This window comes from Salmo trutta, chromosome 20 (genome assembly GCF_901001165.1).
Source record: "Salmo trutta chromosome 20, fSalTru1.1, whole genome shotgun sequence".
NCBI classification, from domain to species: Eukaryota; Metazoa; Chordata; class Actinopteri; order Salmoniformes; family Salmonidae; genus Salmo; species Salmo trutta.
This window is the reverse complement of record NC_042976.1, coordinates 12,825,358-12,845,831: the sequence shown is the minus strand read 5'-3', so window position 1 is coordinate 12,845,831 and position 20,474 is coordinate 12,825,358.

Genomic DNA, 20,474 nt, shown 5'->3' with positions numbered 1-20,474 from the left:
TATGTTGGGCATTGTTAATGTTTGTTATTTTTGTGTGGTGTCTGTGGACTGAGCAGTTGTCTCGGGAGCACATCCGTGGCTTGGTGGAATCTACCAGCGTGCTGGGGGGTTACTTCCTCGCCAGCGGGCTACAGTGCATAATTACCCACCGCAAATCTGCATGAAGACTAGGGTTGAGTTATTGTAGGTTTTGGGGAAGCTCCATATCTCATCTCTTTTCTGTGGTACCAGTGTGATTGTTTTTTCTCTTGTTGTGGTCTGATGTGCTCAGAGGGGTTGAGTGAGATTTTATTTTTTTTTCTCTCCCTTTCCTCTCTCTCTCTGACTATGGCGTCTAATGTAGACGAGTTCATTCGCTTTCCATCAGAGGAACTGTTAGACGTATGTACTAAAGAACAGCTGTTGAAGGTTGCTGAACACTACAAAATTGAAATTAGTGATAAACGTCTAAAAAATTCCATTAGGTTAATATTGAAGGCCAATCTGATGGAGAGTGGTATTCTTGAAGTTACCACTGGGGCAGCCTCTGCTGAGGACTCGCCGTCTCCCCGATATGTCACAATTACCACTCCATCGGTTAGTCCTAGTAATCTTCTTTTTGAACAGCAGAAAGAGCTGCTTCTGTTACAGCAAGAGCACGATCGTGAGAAGCTAGAGTACGATCGTATGAAATATGAAAAGGAATTGGCTGCTGATCAGTTAAAATATGAAAAGGAATTGGCTGCTGATCAGTTAAAATATGAAAAGGAATTGGAATTTAAACAGGATAAGGAGCGTGCAGATCGTGTAAAATATGAAAAGGAATTGGCTGCTGATCAGTTAAAATATGAAAAGGAATTGGCTGCTGATCAGTTAAAATATGAAAAGGAATTGGAATTTAAACAGGATATCGAGCGTGCTAAAATCAAGCTGCAACAAGAGCGACTAGAGTTGGTTAGGGAAGGAAAGCTCTCAGGAGAGAGTTTGCTCTGGGAAGGTGACCCAGAATTACTTAGGAATCGTTCCTCTTTTGGTCGTGCCCCGGACACATTTGACATTGTTGGGAATTTACGGTTGTTGCCTCAGTTTAATGAAAAGGATCCTGAGACATTCTTTTTGTTGTTTGAGCGTGTTGCTAACGCTAGGAGTTGGCCTGATTCTGATCGCGCTTTGATGTTGCAATGTGTGCTGACTGGTAAAGCGCAGGAAGCATATTCAGCTCTTAGTGTAGCCGACAGTGTCATTTATGATAAGGTTAAAACGGCGGTGTTACAGATTTACGAATTGGTTCCTGAGGCTTACCGCCAACGATTTAGAACTTTAAAAAGGGATGATAAACAAACTCATGTTGAGTTTGTGCGACAATTATCTTCACAGTTTAATCGCTGGTGTTCCGCCTCTGCAGTTATGACTTTCCAAGGGCTGTGTGAGCTGATTATGTTAGAGCAATTTAAGGACACAGTCCCTGATCGTATAGCCACGTATATTAACGAACGGAAAGTTAAAACTGTCGCTGAAGCTGCGGTTTTGGCAGATGAATATGTTTTGACTCACAAAACTGTTTTTGTAGAGCCCCGTATTCGGAGTGAGTGGAGACGTTCGGAGAGATTTGGACCTCGGTCACCGAGATACTCTGGTTCACGGGCAGAGTTTTATTCAACTAGGGTTGAGCCTGACTCCCGTGGTAAAACTGACTTTGGTCAAGAGTGTCACTACTGTAAAAGCTCAGGTCATTGGAAAAACGAATGTCCGGTTCTTAGGTCTAGGGATAAGTTCAGTACAGGTACTTATGTTAAATCTAAGCCTACGGCGTTAGCTGCGCCTGTTCCACATCAGTTCACTCCTGACACATTGTCTCATGCCCAGGGGCAGGTGAAAGTCCATATTGATCCAGACTATTTACCTTTCATTACAGAGGGTTTTGTGTCTCTGTTAGGAAGTAAGAACCTAGTGCCAGTGAAGATCCTAAGAGACACAGGTGCCTCTGAATCATTTGTGTTGGAATCTCTGTTACCCTTCTCTGCTGAGACTGATTCAGGGAATAGCGTGCTAATTAGGGGAATAGGTTTGAACACTCTGTCAGTTCCATTGCATAGATTAATGTTGGATTGTGGACTGGTGAAAGGTGAGGTTGTTGTGGGGGTGCGTCCTTCATTGCCTATTGAGGGTATTGACGTTATCCTTGGGAATAACTTGGCTGGTGAGCGTGTGTGGCCTGTTGTGTCTCCAGCTCTAGTGGTTTCCAATACACCGGTAATTGTAGGGATTCCTGATGAGAGTGCGCAGAGTTTCCCAGAGGTGTTCTCTGCGTGTGCAGTGACGCGGTCTATGATCCATGGCGATCTAGTTACTGCGTCGGTAAATGAGAATACCACAAAGACGTCTATCACTGTTTTCCCCGTTATTCCGTTAACTGTACCCCGCTCCGATCTAATCGATGCGCAACGGACTGACCCCACATTAGAGAAGTTGCGTGACCAAATTGTGCCTGTGGAACAGTTGGGAGATGTTGCACATGGATATTTTCTCCAAGAGGATGTCCTGATGAGAAAGTGGATGTCTCATGGTAGTTGTTTTCTGGGGGAGGCGATTAGTCAGGTTGTTGTACCAGTTAAGCTTCGTGAGTTGGTTTTGACCACTTCTCACAATGATGTTGCTGGACATATGGGTGTGAGGAAAACCTACAATCGTATATTAAGACATTTCTTTTGGCCTGGATTGAAGAGAGATGTTTCTGAGTTTATCAAAACTTGTCACACCTGTCAATTAACTGGTAAACCTAATCAAGCTATTAAGCCGGTACCACTGTTTCCTATTCCGGTACTCAGCCAACCTTTTGAGTACCTGATTATTGATTGTGTTGGTCCTCTGCCTCGTTCTAAAAAAGGTAGTAATTACTTGTTGACTGTGATGTGTCAGACCACTAGGTTTCCGGCTGCTTATCCTCTCCGGTCTATCACGACTAAGTCTGTGTTAAAAGCTTTGACTCAGTTTTTCTCACTTTTTGGAATCCCTAGGGTCATTCAGAGTGATCAAGGATCTAATTTCACCTCTAATCTCTTTGGTCAGGTTTTACAACAGCTCCATATTAAACACAATTTGACTAGCGCCTATCATGCGCAAAGTCAGGGAGCACTGGAACGTTTCCATCAAACACTTAAGTCTTTGTTGAGAGCTTATTGTACTGAGATGGATAAGGATTGGGAGGAGGGTTTGCCTTGGTTACTGTTAGCCGCTAGGGAGGTTTCACAGGAGAGCACAGGTTTCAGTCCAAATGACCTTGTGTTTGGACATAGGGTGCGTGGACTTTTATCTGTTCTCCAGGATGATTGGAAGTCTCCCGAGCCTCCTCAGTCCTTGTTATCGTATGTGTGTGATTTCCGGCGACGCTTGTATGCCGCTGGTGAAATGGCGAAAGAAAAGCTATCATCTTCACAGGAAAGGATGAAGGGCATATTTGATCGTCGAACTGAGCCTCGTCACTTTAGTCCAGGTGACCAGGTTCTTGCTCTGCTGCCAATTATTGGTTCTCCTTTTCAAGCCAAGTTTCAAGGTCCATATACAGTGGTGCGCCAGTACACTGAGCAGAATTATCTAGTTGCCACTCCAGAACGGAGAAAAGCACACCAACTGTGCCATGTAAATTTGTTAAAACCCTATTATGCACGTTCAACGGAGACTGAACAGTGGGAGTCTAAAGAGGACGGTAAACCTGTTCTTTTGGCTGATACCGTTACATCCTTTGGTTCTTCTCATGCTAGGTCTGTGCATGATGAGGAAGGTGTTCCTGGTCCCGACGATTGCATATTGCAAGGTAGATTGAAAAATTCAGAGACACTGGATATTTTGGACAACCTTCTTAACCATCTACCTGTTGATGAGCGAAAAGAGATGGTTGATCTGATTCGGAAATTTCCAGAATTGTTTTCTGATATACCAACACGTACCAACTTGATAGAGCATGATATTGACATTGGAGATGCTGACCCTATTCGTCAGCGGTACTATAGAGTTTCTGCAGAGAAACTGCGTTGTCTGGATGCTGAGGTCAGCTATATGCTGGAGAGTAAGATAGCAGAGCCTTCTTTCTCTAGTTGGGCTTCTCCCTGTATCTTGGTCAGTAAAACGGATGGAACGGACCACCGTAATGTAAACGGAGTTACTAAGCCGGATTAATTTCCTCTTCCTTAGATGGAGGATGGCGTTGATCAAGTCGGCGCAGCTAAGTTTGTGAGCAAATTTGACCTATTATTGTGCCATTGGCAGGTGCCACTGACGAGTAGGGCATATGACATTTTTGCCTGTATTACACCCTCTAGTCTGTACTCGTATTCGTTATGAGTTTAGTGACTATGAATCGTTGGCGTGACTATGAATCGTTGGGAAATGTTGTTTGCGTTTGTAGCTGATGTGGTCTTTTGTGTGCCCTGTTCCTGAGTGTTATGTGAGTGATCATTGTTTGGGTTGTCATGTTCTAACTTTCCTGTCTGTTCCCTCCTGGTCTTGTGTTCTCCTTTCCTCTTAAATGTTGCTTCCTGTACATAAAGGTTGCTGAGGACTGGGGAGAAGGAGGTTGGTTGGGGCAAGTGGAAAGTGCACATGTAACCTCTTGTAAATTTGAGACGCAGAGGTCTGTGTAAATTTGGGGTTGAGAGCCCTGTTAGTTTCTTTCCAAAAAGTTTAACGGTTATCAGTTGAACTACTCGGTCATGGAAAAAGAAGCGCTAGCACTCATTTGGGCGCTACAACACTTTGAAGTGTATGTTGGGTCAGGAGTAGTACCTAGTGTGGTCTACACCGACCATAACCCTCTCACCTTTTTCAGGTCCATGATGTGTCCTAATCAGAGGATAATGAGATGGTGTGGCATATCCGGGGAACTGATAACGTGATTATTGATGCGCTCTCTCGTGCGCCCTGTTCCTGAATATTTATGTGACTGACCGTTGTTTGGTGTTGTCGTGTTCTGTCGTTCCTGTCTGTACCTTCCTGGTCTCGTTTTCTTCTTTCCTCTTAAAAGTTGCTTCCTGTACACAAAGGTTGCTGAGGTCTGGGGAGAAGGAGGTTGGCTGGGGCAAGTGGAAGATGAACATGTAACCTCTTGTAAATTTGGGACGCAGAGGCTGATACGTTGTTCCGGGGTCCTTGTTGGTCCCCGGTTTTATGGGGGGGGGTGTGACGACCCTCCCACTCTGTCTGCCGTATTCTCTCTTGTTCTTGTTTCTTTATTAGGAGGCCGGTGGGCGGAGTTGGAAGGGTCGTCAGATAAATGGGAAACACCTGGGCTCAGGTGTTTCCCAGGATAAATGGACCTCTTCCCCATTCATTGAGGAGACTCTCTCCACACAGACACCTTGTTGATTTTGGTTGTGTAGTTTTGTGGTTTTCTTGGTTATTTGCTTTAGCACCTTTCAACACTCTGCATTATTACATTCAAGTATGCCACACACTCACTTACACTACTGATTACTGATTACACATGCCATTGTTACCTTCTTAGTTGCTTTATTTAATAAATATATATTTTTGATACACCTTGTCTCCACGTTGTCTCCCTTTTGTTGCGAACCCTGAGCCGGTTCGTAACATGACTTACTAGTCCTTTTTCAACCATGCAGAGTTCAAGATAAAAATAAAACGAATGTATAGAACTAGTGAAAGGAATACAAACACAGTGAATATAGAACAACAACATGGCAACATACAGGAAGTACCAGTACAGAGTCGATGTGCAGGAGTACGAGGTAATAACATGGCAACATACAGGAAGTACCAGTACAGAGTCGATGTGCAGGACTACGAGGTAATAACATGGCAACATACAGGAAGTACCAGTACAGAGTCGATGTGCAGGAGTACGAGGTAATAACATGGCAACATACAGGAAGTACCAGTACAGAGTCGATGTGCAGGACTACGAGGTAATAACATGGCAACATACAGGAAGTACCAGTACAGAGTCGATGTGCAGGAGTACGAGGTAATAACATGGCAACATACAGGAAGTACCAGTACAGAGTCGATGTGCAGGACTACGAGGTAATAACATGGCAACATACAGGAAGTACCAGTACAGAGTCGATGTGCAGGAGTACGAGGTAGTTGAGGTAGCTATGTACATATACTGTAGGTAGGGTTAGTGACTAGACAACAGACTAGACAACAGACTAGACAACAGTGACTAGACAACAGTGAAACGGATTAAAATGACAAGAGTTGACAGCTGTATAAGTTCACCATTTACACAACATATGCTGCAACCTTTTGTAATTTTAATAGTTTGTTTCATATTGGCTGGCTTCCAACAATAGCTGAATTTGCAAAGCAAGCGAGCACCAATTCCGTTTCAGTGGTGTTTGCTATAATCTTTGCTACCCGGGTTAAATAAAATAAATAAATAAAAGTTCCCTTGCGACAATTTAGCTTTTGCAACGAGACCATTAAATATATTTAAGACAATGGTAGAAGAGAGTGTAGTTCTGTTCAGTTTGGACTTCAGTTTATCGCTATCCTTATCACAGGGACTTTGAAGCACTAACTCACATCATCTGCATGCTGATCTTGGAATAAATTGACGATGGCAAAGATTCCATCTTTGACGAGGCCACATAAATGGAATAGGTACTAGCTAGCTTAATAGTTAATATTTGCGCGCTAGCTCTGCATATTCAGCTAGTGTGTGTGCGCGATTGACTGGATTAACCTCACGTCAGTTACGTTCATTGAGTGCCTTTCAGACAGTAGACACGACCCCTCTGTTACCTTGCCAACTAAGGAACTGGCAGTGGATCAAACCATTGTGAGGCAAAGGGTGGGGGGGGTCGCAATCTTTTGAAACTTAAAAACGCGCTATTAAGTGTCTATAATCAGCACAATTGCTTTCATTGTGTATTATTAATATTATTGAAATTACATAGTTATGTTTCAGTGATATATTGGGGGGGACAAATCATATTTTTCCCAGGATGGGGGGGTCGTGTCGCCCCCGGGATTTCCGCCCCTGTCATCACCACATCACCACATCTGTGTGCAGTCATCTCCACATCACCACATCTGTGTGTAGTCATCACCACATCACCACATCTGTGTGTTTCCTCTTATCGGCTCAGGCTCTGATAAGAGAGAGAGGAAAAACTCAGGATGAAAGCCAGACAGCCATAGGGGAGCAATGTTTTCCTGTTTCCAGCTACTTGGTCTACAGGCTTTATGGAATACAAAGGTATTGTTCTCAGACACTTAAGGAAGCTGCATTTGTGATTTTGTGAGGCCATCTTTCCTTGGCTGAAGCGTGGCCCTGGGTAGAGGTAGAGTACCTGTACAGTTTTATTGGTGTTTTATGTTTTATGATTAGGAGCTTGTGGTAGGGAATAGAGGTAGAGAGAGAGCTCTCAGCCTTGTGAAATTATATGCATGGGACGGGGGGCACACACAAGACGTCCTTTCAAGCTCGCTGCATCAAAGGAGTGTGGAACATTTGAAACTTGCCTTTGAGTAAAGTTGATAGACCCAGGGACCAATGAAAACAATTGCAATTCAATTTAGAAGTGATGTGGTGCAAGAACACAGAATTAAACTCCCTCAAAATAAAATATGTGTTTAACCTTTTACTGTAGTGAGCTAAACCAGGGTTGGTAGTCTTTAAACAAATCTACTTTGAAACACAAGTATACACCTCACACACATGGTTACAGCTCAGCATTCAACACCATCGTACCCTCCAAGCTCATCAACAAGCTGGAGGCCCTGGGTCTCAACCCCGCCCTGTGCAATTGGGTCCTGGACTTTCTGACGGGCCGCCCCCCAGGTGGTGAAGGTAGGAAACAACATTTCCACTTTGCTGACACTCAACACTGGGGCCCCACAAGGGTGCGTGCTCAGCCCCCTCCTGTACTCCCTGTTCACCCACCTCCCTGTTCACCCAACATAATCATCAAATTTGCAGACGGCACAACAGTAGTGGGCTTGATTACTAACATCGACGAGAAAGCCTACAGGGAAGAGGTGAGGGCCCTTGGGGTGTGGTGTCAGGAAAACAACCTCTCACTCAACGTCAACAAAACAAAGGAGATGATCGTGGACTTCAGGAAACAGCAGAGGGAGCATCCCCCTATCCACATCGAAAGGACAGCAGTGGAGAAGGTGGAAAGTTTTAAGTTCCTCGGCGTATACATCACAGACAAACTGAAATGGTCCACCCAAACAGACAGCGTGGTGAAAAAGGCGCAACAGCGGCTCTTCAACCTCAGAAGGCTGAAGAAATTTGGCTTGTCACACAAAACCCTGACAAACTTTTACAGATGCACAATCGAGAGCATCCTGTCGGCTGTATCACCGCCTGGTACGGCAACTGCTTCGCCCACAACCGTAAGGCTCTCCAGAGGGTAGTGAGGTCTGCACAACACATCACCGGGGGCAAACTACCTGCCCTCCATGACACCTACAGCAACCGATGTCACAGGAAGGCCAAAAAGATCATCAAGGACAACAACCACCCGAGCCACTGCCTGTTCACCCCGCTACCATCCAGAAGGCGAGGTCAGTACAGGTGCATCAAAGCTGGGACCGAGAGACTGAAAAACAGCTTCTATCTCAAGGCCATCAGACTGTTAAACAGCCATCACTAACATTGAGTGGCTGCTGCCTACATACAGACCAAATATCATCTACCACTTTAGATTTGTGTGTATTAGGGAGTTGTTGGGGAATTGTTAGATACTTGTTAGATATTACTGGATAGATAATAGACAGGATAGATAATAGACAGTAACAGCAGTATACTGCAGGTAGGGGTAAAGTGACTAGACAACAGGATAGATAATAGACAGTAACAGCAGTATACTGTAGGTAGGGTTAGTGACTAGACAACAGGATAGATAATAGACAGTAACAGCAGTATACTGTAGGTAGGGTTAGTGACTAGACAACAGGATAGATAATAGACAGTAACAGCAGTATACTGTAGGTAGGGGTAAAGTGACTAGACAACAGGATAGATAATAGACAGTAACAGCAGTATACTGTAGGTAGGGTTAGTGACTAGACAACAGGATAGATAATAGACAGTAACAGCAGTATACTGTAGGTAGGGTTAGTGACTAGACAACAGGATAGATAATAGACAGTAACAGCAGTATACTGTAGGTAGGGGTAAAGTGACTAGACAACAGGATAGATAATAGACAGTAACAGCAGTATACTGTAGGTAGGGTTAGTGACTAGACAACAGGATAGATAATAGACAGTAACAGCAGTATACTGCAGGTAGGGGTAAAGTGACTAGACAACAGGATAGATAATAGACAGTAACAGCAGTATACTGTAGGTAGGGTTAGTGACTAGACAACAGGATAGATAATAGACAGTAACAGCAGTATACTGTAGGTAGGGTTAGTGACTAGACAACAGGATAGATAATAGACAGTAACAGCAGTATACTGTAGGTAGGGGTAAAGTGACTAGACAACAGGATAGATAATAGACAGTAACAGCAGTATACTGTAGGTAGGGTTAGTGACTAGACAACAGGATAGATAATAGACAGTAACAGCAGTATACTGTAGGTAGGGGTAAAGTGACTAGACAACAGGATAGATAATAGACAGTAACAGCAGTATACTGCAGGTAGGGGTAAAGTGACTAGACAACAGGATAGATAATAGACAGTAACAGCAGTATACTGTAGGTAGGGGTAAAGTGACTAGACAACAGGATAGATAATAGACAGTAACAGCAGTATACTGCAGGTAGGGGTAAAGTGACTAGACAACAGGATAGATAATAGACAGTAACATCAGTATACTGTAGGTAGGGGTAAAGTGACTGGACAACAGGATAGATAATAGACAGTAACAGCAGTATACTGTAGGTAGGGGTAAAGTGACTAGACAACAGGATAGATAATAGACAGTAACAGCAGTATACTGCAGGTAGGGGTAAAGTGACTAGGTAACAGGATAGATAATAGACAGTAACCACATCACCACGTCTGTGTGTAGTCATCACCACATCTGTGTGTAGTCATCACCACATCACCAAGTCTGTGTGTAGTCATCACCACATCTGTGTGCTGTCCTCCCCACGTCACCACATCACCACGTCTGTGTGCAGTCATCACCACATAACCACATCTGTGTGCAGTCATCACCACATCACCACATCTGTGTAGTCATCACCACATCACCACATCTGTGTGTAGTCATCACCACGTCACCACGTCACCACATCTGTGTGTAGTCATCACCATGTCTGTGTGTAGTCATCACTACATCACCACATCTGTGTGTAGTCATCACCACATCACCACATCTGTGTGCAGTCATCACCCAGGGGCGAAAATCTGATATCAACTTTGGAGGGGACAATTACATGAAATTTTCTCAAGAGCAATTCCTGAGGGGAACACCAAAAGAAGTGCTGTAACACATAGCCTACATTGTAATATGGTAAATGTATATTGAGGAACCAAAGAAATAAGGTATTTGCCGTACTCCTAACTACCGGTACCCAAAACTACACAACTAATCACAACAGCAATACCATTGCCTTTAACAAATCTTAGTTCAGTCACCAGTTTAAGTTGAGAGTGGGGGTATCCATGGCATTTTCCAATTATGTTCCTATTTTACAAGTCAAAAAAATTGAGAACCTTTCATAATGTTGCCAAACAAAGACTCAACAAACTTACCTGAGACTCCGTCTCTGCCAGTCTGTCCCTGCATATCTGTCCCCAACTCTGCTGTCTGTGTGCCATCTGTTGCCTGCTCTGCCTAATGACATCATTGTGAAACATTTCCATTAGAATTTCATTTCTTTCTTATGAACATTTTATCAACTAGTCTTTGAGATATTAGGCTACTAGGGTTCTTACTTTGCGTTTTGGTGTACTGAAAAATACTCTGATGTCCGTCTTTTATTTTTCTGCCATTTTTCTACCTGGCTGGCTGGCTGGCTACACACACACACAGTGTGTAGGTTATTTACAGTAGGAGATGGGCTTCTATCATCTTATCTTTTATCATTCTATTTGGGCTTCGATCTAAAAGGTAGCTAGCAAATGTGAAACGGATTAAAATGACAAGAGTTGACAGCTGTATAAGTTCACCATTTACACAACATATGCTGCAACCTTTTGTAATTTTAATAGTTTGTTTCATATTGGCTGGCTTCCAACAATAGCTGAATTTGCAAAGCAAGCGAGCACCAATTCCGTTTCAGTGGTGTTTGCTATAATCTTTGCTACCCGGGTTAAATAAAATAAATAAATAAAAGTTCCCTTGCGACAATTTAGCTTTTGCAACGAGACCATTAAATATATTTAAGACAATGGTAGAAGAGAGTGTAGTTCTGTTCAGTTTGGACTTCAGTTTATCGCTATCCTTATCACAGGGACTTTGAAGCACTAACTCACATCATCTGCATGCTGATCTTGGAATAAATTGACGATGGCAAAGATTCCATCTTTGACGAGGCCACATAAATGGAATAGGTACTAGCTAGCTTAATAGTTAATATTTGCGCGCTAGCTCTGCATATTCAGCTAGTGTGTGTGCGCGATTGACTGGATTAACCTCACGTCAGTTACGTTCATTGAGTGCCTTTCAGACAGTAGACACGACCCCTCTGTTACCTTGCCAACTAAGGAACTGGCAGTGGATCAAACCATTGTGAGGCAAAGGGTGGGGGGGGTCGCAATCTTTTGAAACTTAAAAACGCGCTATTAAGTGTCTATAATCAGCACAATTGCTTTCATTGTGTATTATTAATATTATTGAAATTACATAGTTATGTTTCAGTGATATATTGGGGGGGACAAATCATATTTTTCCCAGGATGGGGGGGTCGTGTCGCCCCCGCCCCCCCCCGCCCCCGGGATTTCCGCCCCTGTCATCACCACATCACCACATCTGTGTGCAGTCATCTCCACATCACCACATCTGTGTGTAGTCATCACCACATCACCACATCTGTGTGTTTCCTCTTATCGGCTCAGGCTCTGATAAGAGAGAGAGGAAAAACTCAGGATGAAAGCCAGACAGCCATAGGGGAGCAATGTTTTCCTGTTTCCAGCTACTTGGTCTACAGGCTTTATGGAATACAAAGGTATTGTTCTCAGACACTTAAGGAAGCTGCATTTGTGATTTTGTGAGGCCATCTTTCCTTGGCTGAAGCGTGGCCCTGGGTAGAGGTAGAGTACCTGTACAGTTTTATTGGTGTTTTATGTTTTATGATTAGGAGCTTGTGGTAGGGAATAGAGGTAGAGAGAGAGCTCTCAGCCTTGTGAAATTATATGCATGGGACGGGGGGCACACACAAGACGTCCTTTCAAGCTCGCTGCATCAAAGGAGTGTGGAACATTTGAAACTTGCCTTTGAGTAAAGTTGATAGACCCAGGGACCAATGAAAACAATTGCAATTCAATTTAGAAGTGATGTGGTGCAAGAACACAGAATTAAACTCCCTCAAAATAAAATATGTGTTTAACCTTTTACTGTAGTGAGCTAAACCAGGGTTGGTAGTCTTTAAACAAATCTACTTTGAAACACAAGTATACACCTCACACACATGGTTACAGCTCAGCATTCAACACCATCGTACCCTCCAAGCTCATCAACAAGCTGGAGGCCCTGGGTCTCAACCCCGCCCTGTGCAATTGGGTCCTGGACTTTCTGACGGGCCGCCCCCCAGGTGGTGAAGGTAGGAAACAACATTTCCACTTTGCTGACACTCAACACTGGGGCCCCACAAGGGTGCGTGCTCAGCCCCCTCCTGTACTCCCTGTTCACCCACCTCCCTGTTCACCCAACATAATCATCAAATTTGCAGACGGCACAACAGTAGTGGGCTTGATTACTAACATCGACGAGAAAGCCTACAGGGAAGAGGTGAGGGCCCTTGGGGTGTGGTGTCAGGAAAACAACCTCTCACTCAACGTCAACAAAACAAAGGAGATGATCGTGGACTTCAGGAAACAGCAGAGGGAGCATCCCCCTATCCACATCGAAAGGACAGCAGTGGAGAAGGTGGAAAGTTTTAAGTTCCTCGGCGTATACATCACAGACAAACTGAAATGGTCCACCCACACAGACAGCGTGGTGAAAAAGGCGCAACAGCGGCTCTTCAACCTCAGAAGGCTGAAGAAATTTGGCTTGTCACACAAAACCCTGACAAACTTTTACAGATGCACAATCGAGAGCATCCTGTCGGCTGTATCACCGCCTGGTACGGCAACTGCTTCGCCCACAACCGTAAGGCTCTCCAGAGGGTAGTGAGGTCTGCACAACACATCACCGGGGGCAAACTACCTGCCCTCCATGACACCTACAGCAACCGATGTCACAGGAAGGCCAAAAAGATCATCAAGGACAACAACCACCCGAGCCACTGCCTGTTCACCCCGCTACCATCCAGAAGGCGAGGTCAGTACAGGTGCATCAAAGCTGGGACCGAGAGACTGAAAAACAGCTTCTATCTCAAGGCCATCAGACTGTTAAACAGCCATCACTAACATTGAGTGGCTGCTGCCTACATACAGACCAAATATCATCTACCACTTTAGATTTGTGTGTATTAGGGAGTTGTTGGGGAATTGTTAGATACTTGTTAGATATTACTGCACTGTCGGAACTAGAAGCACAAGCATTTCGCTAAACTCGCATTAACATCTGCTAACCATGTGTATGTGACCAATAAAATGTGATTTGATTTGATTATGGGCTTAAAAAAAGAAGACACCTGTACCATGTCAGGTATAGACTTGAAATGTATTACATTTTGAGTTTGCATCCCAATATTACACTCGGTACATACATCACAGAGGACTAAAATATAACAAAACTGTTTGACATAGAAACGCTGGATTTTCATCAATTAAAAAAAGTATATATACACTACCGGTCAAAAGTTTGGACACACCTACTCATGCAGGAGTTTTTCTTTATTTTTACTATTTTCTGCATTGTATAATAATAGTGAAACATCAAAACTATGAAATAACACGTATGGAATCCTGTAGTAACCAAAAAAGTGTTAAACAAATCACAATATATATTATATTTGAGATTCTTCAAATAGCCACCCATTACCTTGATGACAGCTTTGGACACTCTTGGCATTTTCTCAACCAGCTTCATGAGGTAGTCACCTGGAATGCATTTCAATTAACAGGTGTGCCTTCTTAATAGTTAATTTGTGGAAATCATTTCCTCCTTAATGCATTTGAGTCAATCAGTTCTGTTGTGACAATGTAGGGGTGTATACAGAAGATAACCCTATTTGGTAAAAGACCAAGTCCATATTATGGAAAGAACTGCTCAGATAAGCAATGAGAAACGACAGTCCATCATTACTTTAAGATGTCAATACGGAAAATGGCAAAAACTTTGAAAGATTCTTCAAGTGCAGTCGCAAAAACCATCAAGCGCTATGATGAAACTGGCTCTCATGAGGACCACCACAGGAAAGGAAGAACCTGAGTTACCTCTGCTGCAGAGGATAAGTTCATTAGTTACCAACCTCAGAAATTGCAACACAAATAAATGCTTCACGGAGTTCAAGTAACAGACACATCTCTACATCAACTGTTCAGAGGAGACTGTGTGAATCACACCTTCATGGTAGAATTGCTGCAAAGAAACCACCACTAAAGGACACCAATAAGAAGAATAGACTTGGTTGGGCCAAGAGACACAAGCAATGGATATTAGACCGATGGAAATCTGTCCTTTGTCCAAATTTGTCCAAATTTGAGACTTTTGATTCCAACCGTCGTGTCTTTGTGAGACGCAGTGTGGGTGAATGGATGATCTCTGCATTTGTATTTCCCACCATAAAGCATGTAGGAGGGGGTGTTATGTTGGGTGGGGCTTTGCTGGTGACACTGTCTGTGATTTATTTACACCCTGACTACACCGCTTGCGTAGCGTGCGCGACCGTTGCAAAATAAATTTAGAAATCTATATTATTCATTTACTGCACCCACACTGCTCGCACGCGTCAACAAGTGTCTGCGTTACCAGGGGCTAAAATAGAAGTCAGTTCTATTTGTGACGCAGATCGCGCTGCAAGTCCTGCCTCTCCCATCTCCTCATTGGTTTATAGAAGCAGGTACCCACGTGCCATCTCCTCATTGGTTATACCCACGTGGGTGATTGAAAGACGAACTGTGTTGTCGGTCGTTGTGGTGATACTATGAAAGTTTAGATGCCAATCACCATATAAGTTCAAAGAAGAAAAAGCCTGGTGTCACGTCCTGACCAGTATAAGGGTTAATTAGTATTGTAGTTTGGTCAGGACGTGGCAGAGGGTATTTGTTTTATGTGGTTCAGGGTGGTGTGTTTGTTTAAAGGGTGTTTGATTTAGTATTTCCGGGTTTTTGGTTGATGGTCTATGTTTATGTATTTCTATGTGTAGTCTGGTGAGTGTGTTTCTATGTTGTGTTGATTGGGGTTGGGACTCTCAGTTGAAGGCAGGTGTTGTCTATCTGCCTTTGATTGAGAGTCCCATATATTAGGGTGTGTTTGTGGTTGTTATTTGTGGGTGATTGTTCTGTGTTTCGCCTTGTGCCTTACCAGACTGTTTTTTGTTGATCGTTCGTGTTTTTGTTATTTTTGTACGTTCATTTTTGTAGTTAATAAAAGTCAAGATGAGCCTGCACATACCTGCTGCGTTTTGGTCCTCCTTAATCGACGACAACCGTGACAGGTGATTGAAAGACGAACTGTGTTGTCGGTCGTTGTGGTAATACTATGAAAGTTTAGATGCCAATCACCATATAAGTTCAAAGAAGAAAAAGCCTGGTGTCACGTCCTGACCAGTATAAGGGTTATTTGCTATCCTGTTATGGCTAGGGGGCAGTATTTTCACGGCCGGATAAAAAAATGTACCCGATTTAATCTGATTATTACTCCTGCCCAGAAACTAGAATATGCATATAATTATTGGCTTTGGATAGAAAACACCCTAAAGTTTCTAAAACTGTTTGAATGGTGTCTGTGAGTATAACAGAACTCATATGGCAGGCAAAAACCTGAGAAGATTCCAAACAGGAAGTACCCTCTCTGACCATTCCTTGGGCTTCTTGGCTCTGTTTAAAGAAAATTTAGGATATTTGCTGTAACGTGACACTTCCTACGGCTCCCATAGGCTCTCAGAACCCGGGAAAAAGCTGAATGATGTAATTCCAGCCGCTGGCTGAAAAACTTTAGCGCGTTTGGATGGTGGTCGATCAGAGGGCCATCAGACTGAGGCTCGTGCACGAGGGGATCCCATGCTTTTACTTTCTCTCTCTTTGAACGTAAACACACTTTCCCAGTCGGAATATTATCGCTTTTTTACTAGAAAAATGGCATAAAAATTGATTTTAAACAGCGGTTGACATGCTTCGAAGTACGGTAATGGAATATTATTTCAATTTTTTTTGTCACGAAACGCGTCGGGCGCATAACCCTTATTTACCCTTTCGGATAGTGTCTTGAACGCACGAACAAAACGCCACTATTTGGATATAACTATGGATTATTTGGGACCAAACCAACATTTGTTATTGAAGTAGAAGTCCTGGGAGTGCATTCTGACGAAGAACAGCAAAGGTAATAACATTTTTCTTATAGTAAATCTGACTTTGGTGAGTGCTAAACTTGGTGGGTGTGTAAATAGCTAGCCCTGTGATGCCGGGCTATCTACTTAGAATATTGCAAAATGTGCTTTCACCGAAAAGCTATTTTAAAATCGGACATAGCGAGTGCATAGAGGAGTTCTGTATCTATAATTCTTAAAATAATTGTTATGTTTTTTGTGAACGTTTATCGTGAGTAATTTAGTAAATTCACCGGAAGTTTGCGGGGGGTATGCTAGTTCTGAACGTCACATGCTAATGTAAAAAGCTGTTTTTTGATATAAATATGAACTTGATTGAACAAAACATGCATGTATTGTATAACATAATGTCCTAGGGGTGTCATCTGATGAAGATCATCAAAGGTTAGTGCTGCATTTAGCTGTGGTTTGGATTTATGTGACATTATATGCTAGCTTGAAAAATGGGTGTCTGATTATTTCTGGCTGGGTACTCTGCTGACATAATCTAATGTTTTGCTTTCGTTGTAAAGCCTTTTTGAAATCGGACAGTTTGGTTAGATAAAGGAGAGTCTTGTCTTTAAAATGGTGTAAAATAGTAATATGTTTGAAAAATGGAAGTTTTTGTATTTTTGAGGAATTTGTAATTCGCGCCACGCCCTATCATTGGCTATTGGAGCAGGTGTTCCGCTAGCGGAACGTCTAGATGTAAGAGGTTATTGTAGTTTGGTCAGGACGTGGCAGAGGGTATTTGTTTTATGTGGTTCGGGGTGGTGGTTTATTTAGTAGGGCGTTTGATTTATTATTTCCGGGTTTTTGGGTAATGTTCTATGTTTGTATTTCTATGTGGTCTCTGGTCTTTTGTATTTCTATGTCTGGTTAATTGGGGTTGGACTCTCAATTGGAGGCAGGTGTTTTCTCGTTGCCTCTGATTGGGAGTCCTATATATGGGTATGTGTTTGGTTTAGTGTTTGTGGGAGATTGTTTCTTGTTTTGCATGTGTGAGCCTGACAAGACTGTTTTGTTGTTTGTGTGTTCTTCGTTTTGTTGTTTTTGGTGTTCTCTTTATTTAAAATAAAATACAAGATGAGCATCCACATTCCTGCTGCGTTTTGGTCCTCCATTCCCGACGACAACCGTTACACCTGGAAGGAGGAGAGATGACTAGAAATGATTCGGTTGACCATTTTATGTGTGGATTACCGGAGTAGAGGACCTTGTGCATTTCAGGTAAAATAATATTTCAACGTTTATATCCCAGGACAAATTAGCTAGCAACAGCAAGCTAGCTAAATAAGACAAATTAGCTAGCAAGTGCAAGCTAGCTAGCTAAATTGCCATAAATGTTTAATGCTTTTCGACCTGTCTCCAAATTAATGTAATAGGTTTAGAGTTTATTTTGATATTTTAACCTGCGTCCTGATCTTGTTGGTGTGGGGGGACAAAATAAATGTATGAACGATGGCGCACGCGCGCAGCCGGTTTGGCTTCCATGTTAGAATTCAAGGCACACTTAACCAGCATGGCTACCACAGCATTCTGCAGCGATATGCCATACCATCTGGTTTGGGCTTAGTGGGATTTTCATTTGTTTTTCAACAGGACAATGACCCAACACACCTCCAGGCTGTGTAAGGGCTATTTAACCAAGGAGAGTGATGGAGTGCTGCATCAGATGACCTGGCCTCCACAATCCCCCAACCTCAACCTCAACCCAATTGGGATGGTTAGGGATGAGTTGGACCTTTTAGTGAAGGGAAATCAGCCAACAAGAGCTCAGCATATGTGGGAACTCCTTCAAGACTGTTGGAAAAGCATTCCATGTGAAGCTGATTGAGAGAATGCCAAGAGTGTGCAAGCTGTCATCAAGGCAAGGAGTGGCTATATGAAGAATCTAAAATGTTGATTTGTTCAACACTGTTTTGGTTACTACATTATTCCATATCTGTTATTTCATAGTGTTGATGTCTTCACTATTATTCTACAATGTAGAAAATAGTAAATGAGTAGGTGTTGTAAAACCCTTGACCGATAGTGTGAATAAATTATGAAATGATGAAAAATATGAATAACATTCCACCCATGAGGCCAAATGGGGCGCTTTGGTCATTGACAGCAGGAAAGGGCTACATTCAGGTCAAATACGTTTACACAAACACTTTTGATTCTGTATGGAATTGCAGATTAAAAGTAGGTGAAGAGGAAGAGGGCACCTGATGTTATCCAGGAGGAAACACAGGAGGGAGGGATGGAGGGGGGAGGACACAGAGGGTGGGGAGGACACAGAGAGTGGGGGAGGACAGAGAGAGAGTGGGGAGGACAAAGAGAGAGTGGGGAGGACAGAGAGAGTGAGAGAGCGGGAGAAAGAGAGACAGAAAAAGACAGTCAGGGAGAGAAAGGAAGGCTGATTCCGGTAAACAGTCTGAATTGATGTTCAGTGAGATGGAAGAGAAAAGAAACAAGATAAGCCCCTTGGTTCCTCCTCACATCTCTGTATGTTTGCACTGAATTATTGAAGGCCTAAAGTACAGCCAGCTGCCTGATAACAGCAGCCAAAGCACATGAATGTGGACCAGCCACAAAGAGATAACCATGTGAGTACCACTACTGCCTATTTGAATCTCATTGATAGCGCTATAGTGCTCGTCAGCAATATCCCAAAGTGGCTATATCATAGATTGTGTTGATGATAATGTTGCAATGTACATGATTAGATCTTAATCCGAAGAAGACGTTGTTTTGGAATGAGATGCTTGAGGGCTTCTCTGTTTGCTAAGAGGATTGCGATAACAATATGTGTGGGTTGTGAGTAGCTTGTACTGTGTACTGGGAGAGAGAATGGAGAAGGTTGAACTGTCTTTCACCCTGAACATTCTTTAACTTTCAATATTGATATATTCGCTTCGTGGAGCCTTTGGTCATATCTTATCACTGACTTTTAATAAAATACATTTCCTTATTGTTGTTGTTGATGGGGTATCATTAAACCACAAAAGAGTATGGGGTTGAACATAACCAAGACTAGCCTGACGACTCACACTAAATTCTTCTGCTGCTCTGTCGTTCACAACATACTTTAATCTGAGACTGCCATCACTGCAGTCGTCTGTGGCGACGATGGGTGTTGTACAAAACAAAGTCATCAGCAATTGGATCGTCTCTAACCATTCAGAGTATCAAAGCCAATGATCAATGTCAAAAGCCGCTTTACCCACGTTCTGGCTCTGGTCCAACCCATCGGTTTCTGGACCAATCAGACGGCCCCCGAATGTGTTTGATTCGGTGAAGGGTCGGGAGGTACTCAGACCCAGACTTATTGCGGAGAAGAATCTAACGTCCGTAGATGTGGCATAGCATTTGGCCGAAGCAAGGATTATTGGTAACTAGGCAACAACCAAGACAGTGGCATTGACAAAATGTTGCAACCATTCCGGCTAGTGCTCTGTCTTCTACTTTACACTGCAGAGGGCAGGGGCAGAGTGGAGCTATAGTCCATCCCTAGCTTGGTGTGGGAAGCCGGTACTTTCCAGCCAGTGTCCAGTGATCCTCCACAGCCCACATCCCAAAGCCAGGTCGTTTCCATTCCAGCAGGGTAGGAAATGAAAGATTTAGCTCAGCTGGTGTGGTAAAAAGGTTCCTCGAGGGAAAAGGCAGGAAGCATATGTGGGAGAGAGGGCAGGATGTGTGCATTTCCTAACCTCCTGCCAAATGTATGACCATATTAGAGACACATATTTCCCTCAGATTACAAAGATCCACAAAGAATTCGAAAACAAACCCAATTTTGATAAACTCACATATCTACTGGGTGAAATACCACAGGGTGCCATCACAGCTGCAAGATTTGTGACCAGTTGCCACAAGAAAAGGTCAACCAGTGAAGAACAAACACCATTGTAAATACAACTCATATTTATGCTTAT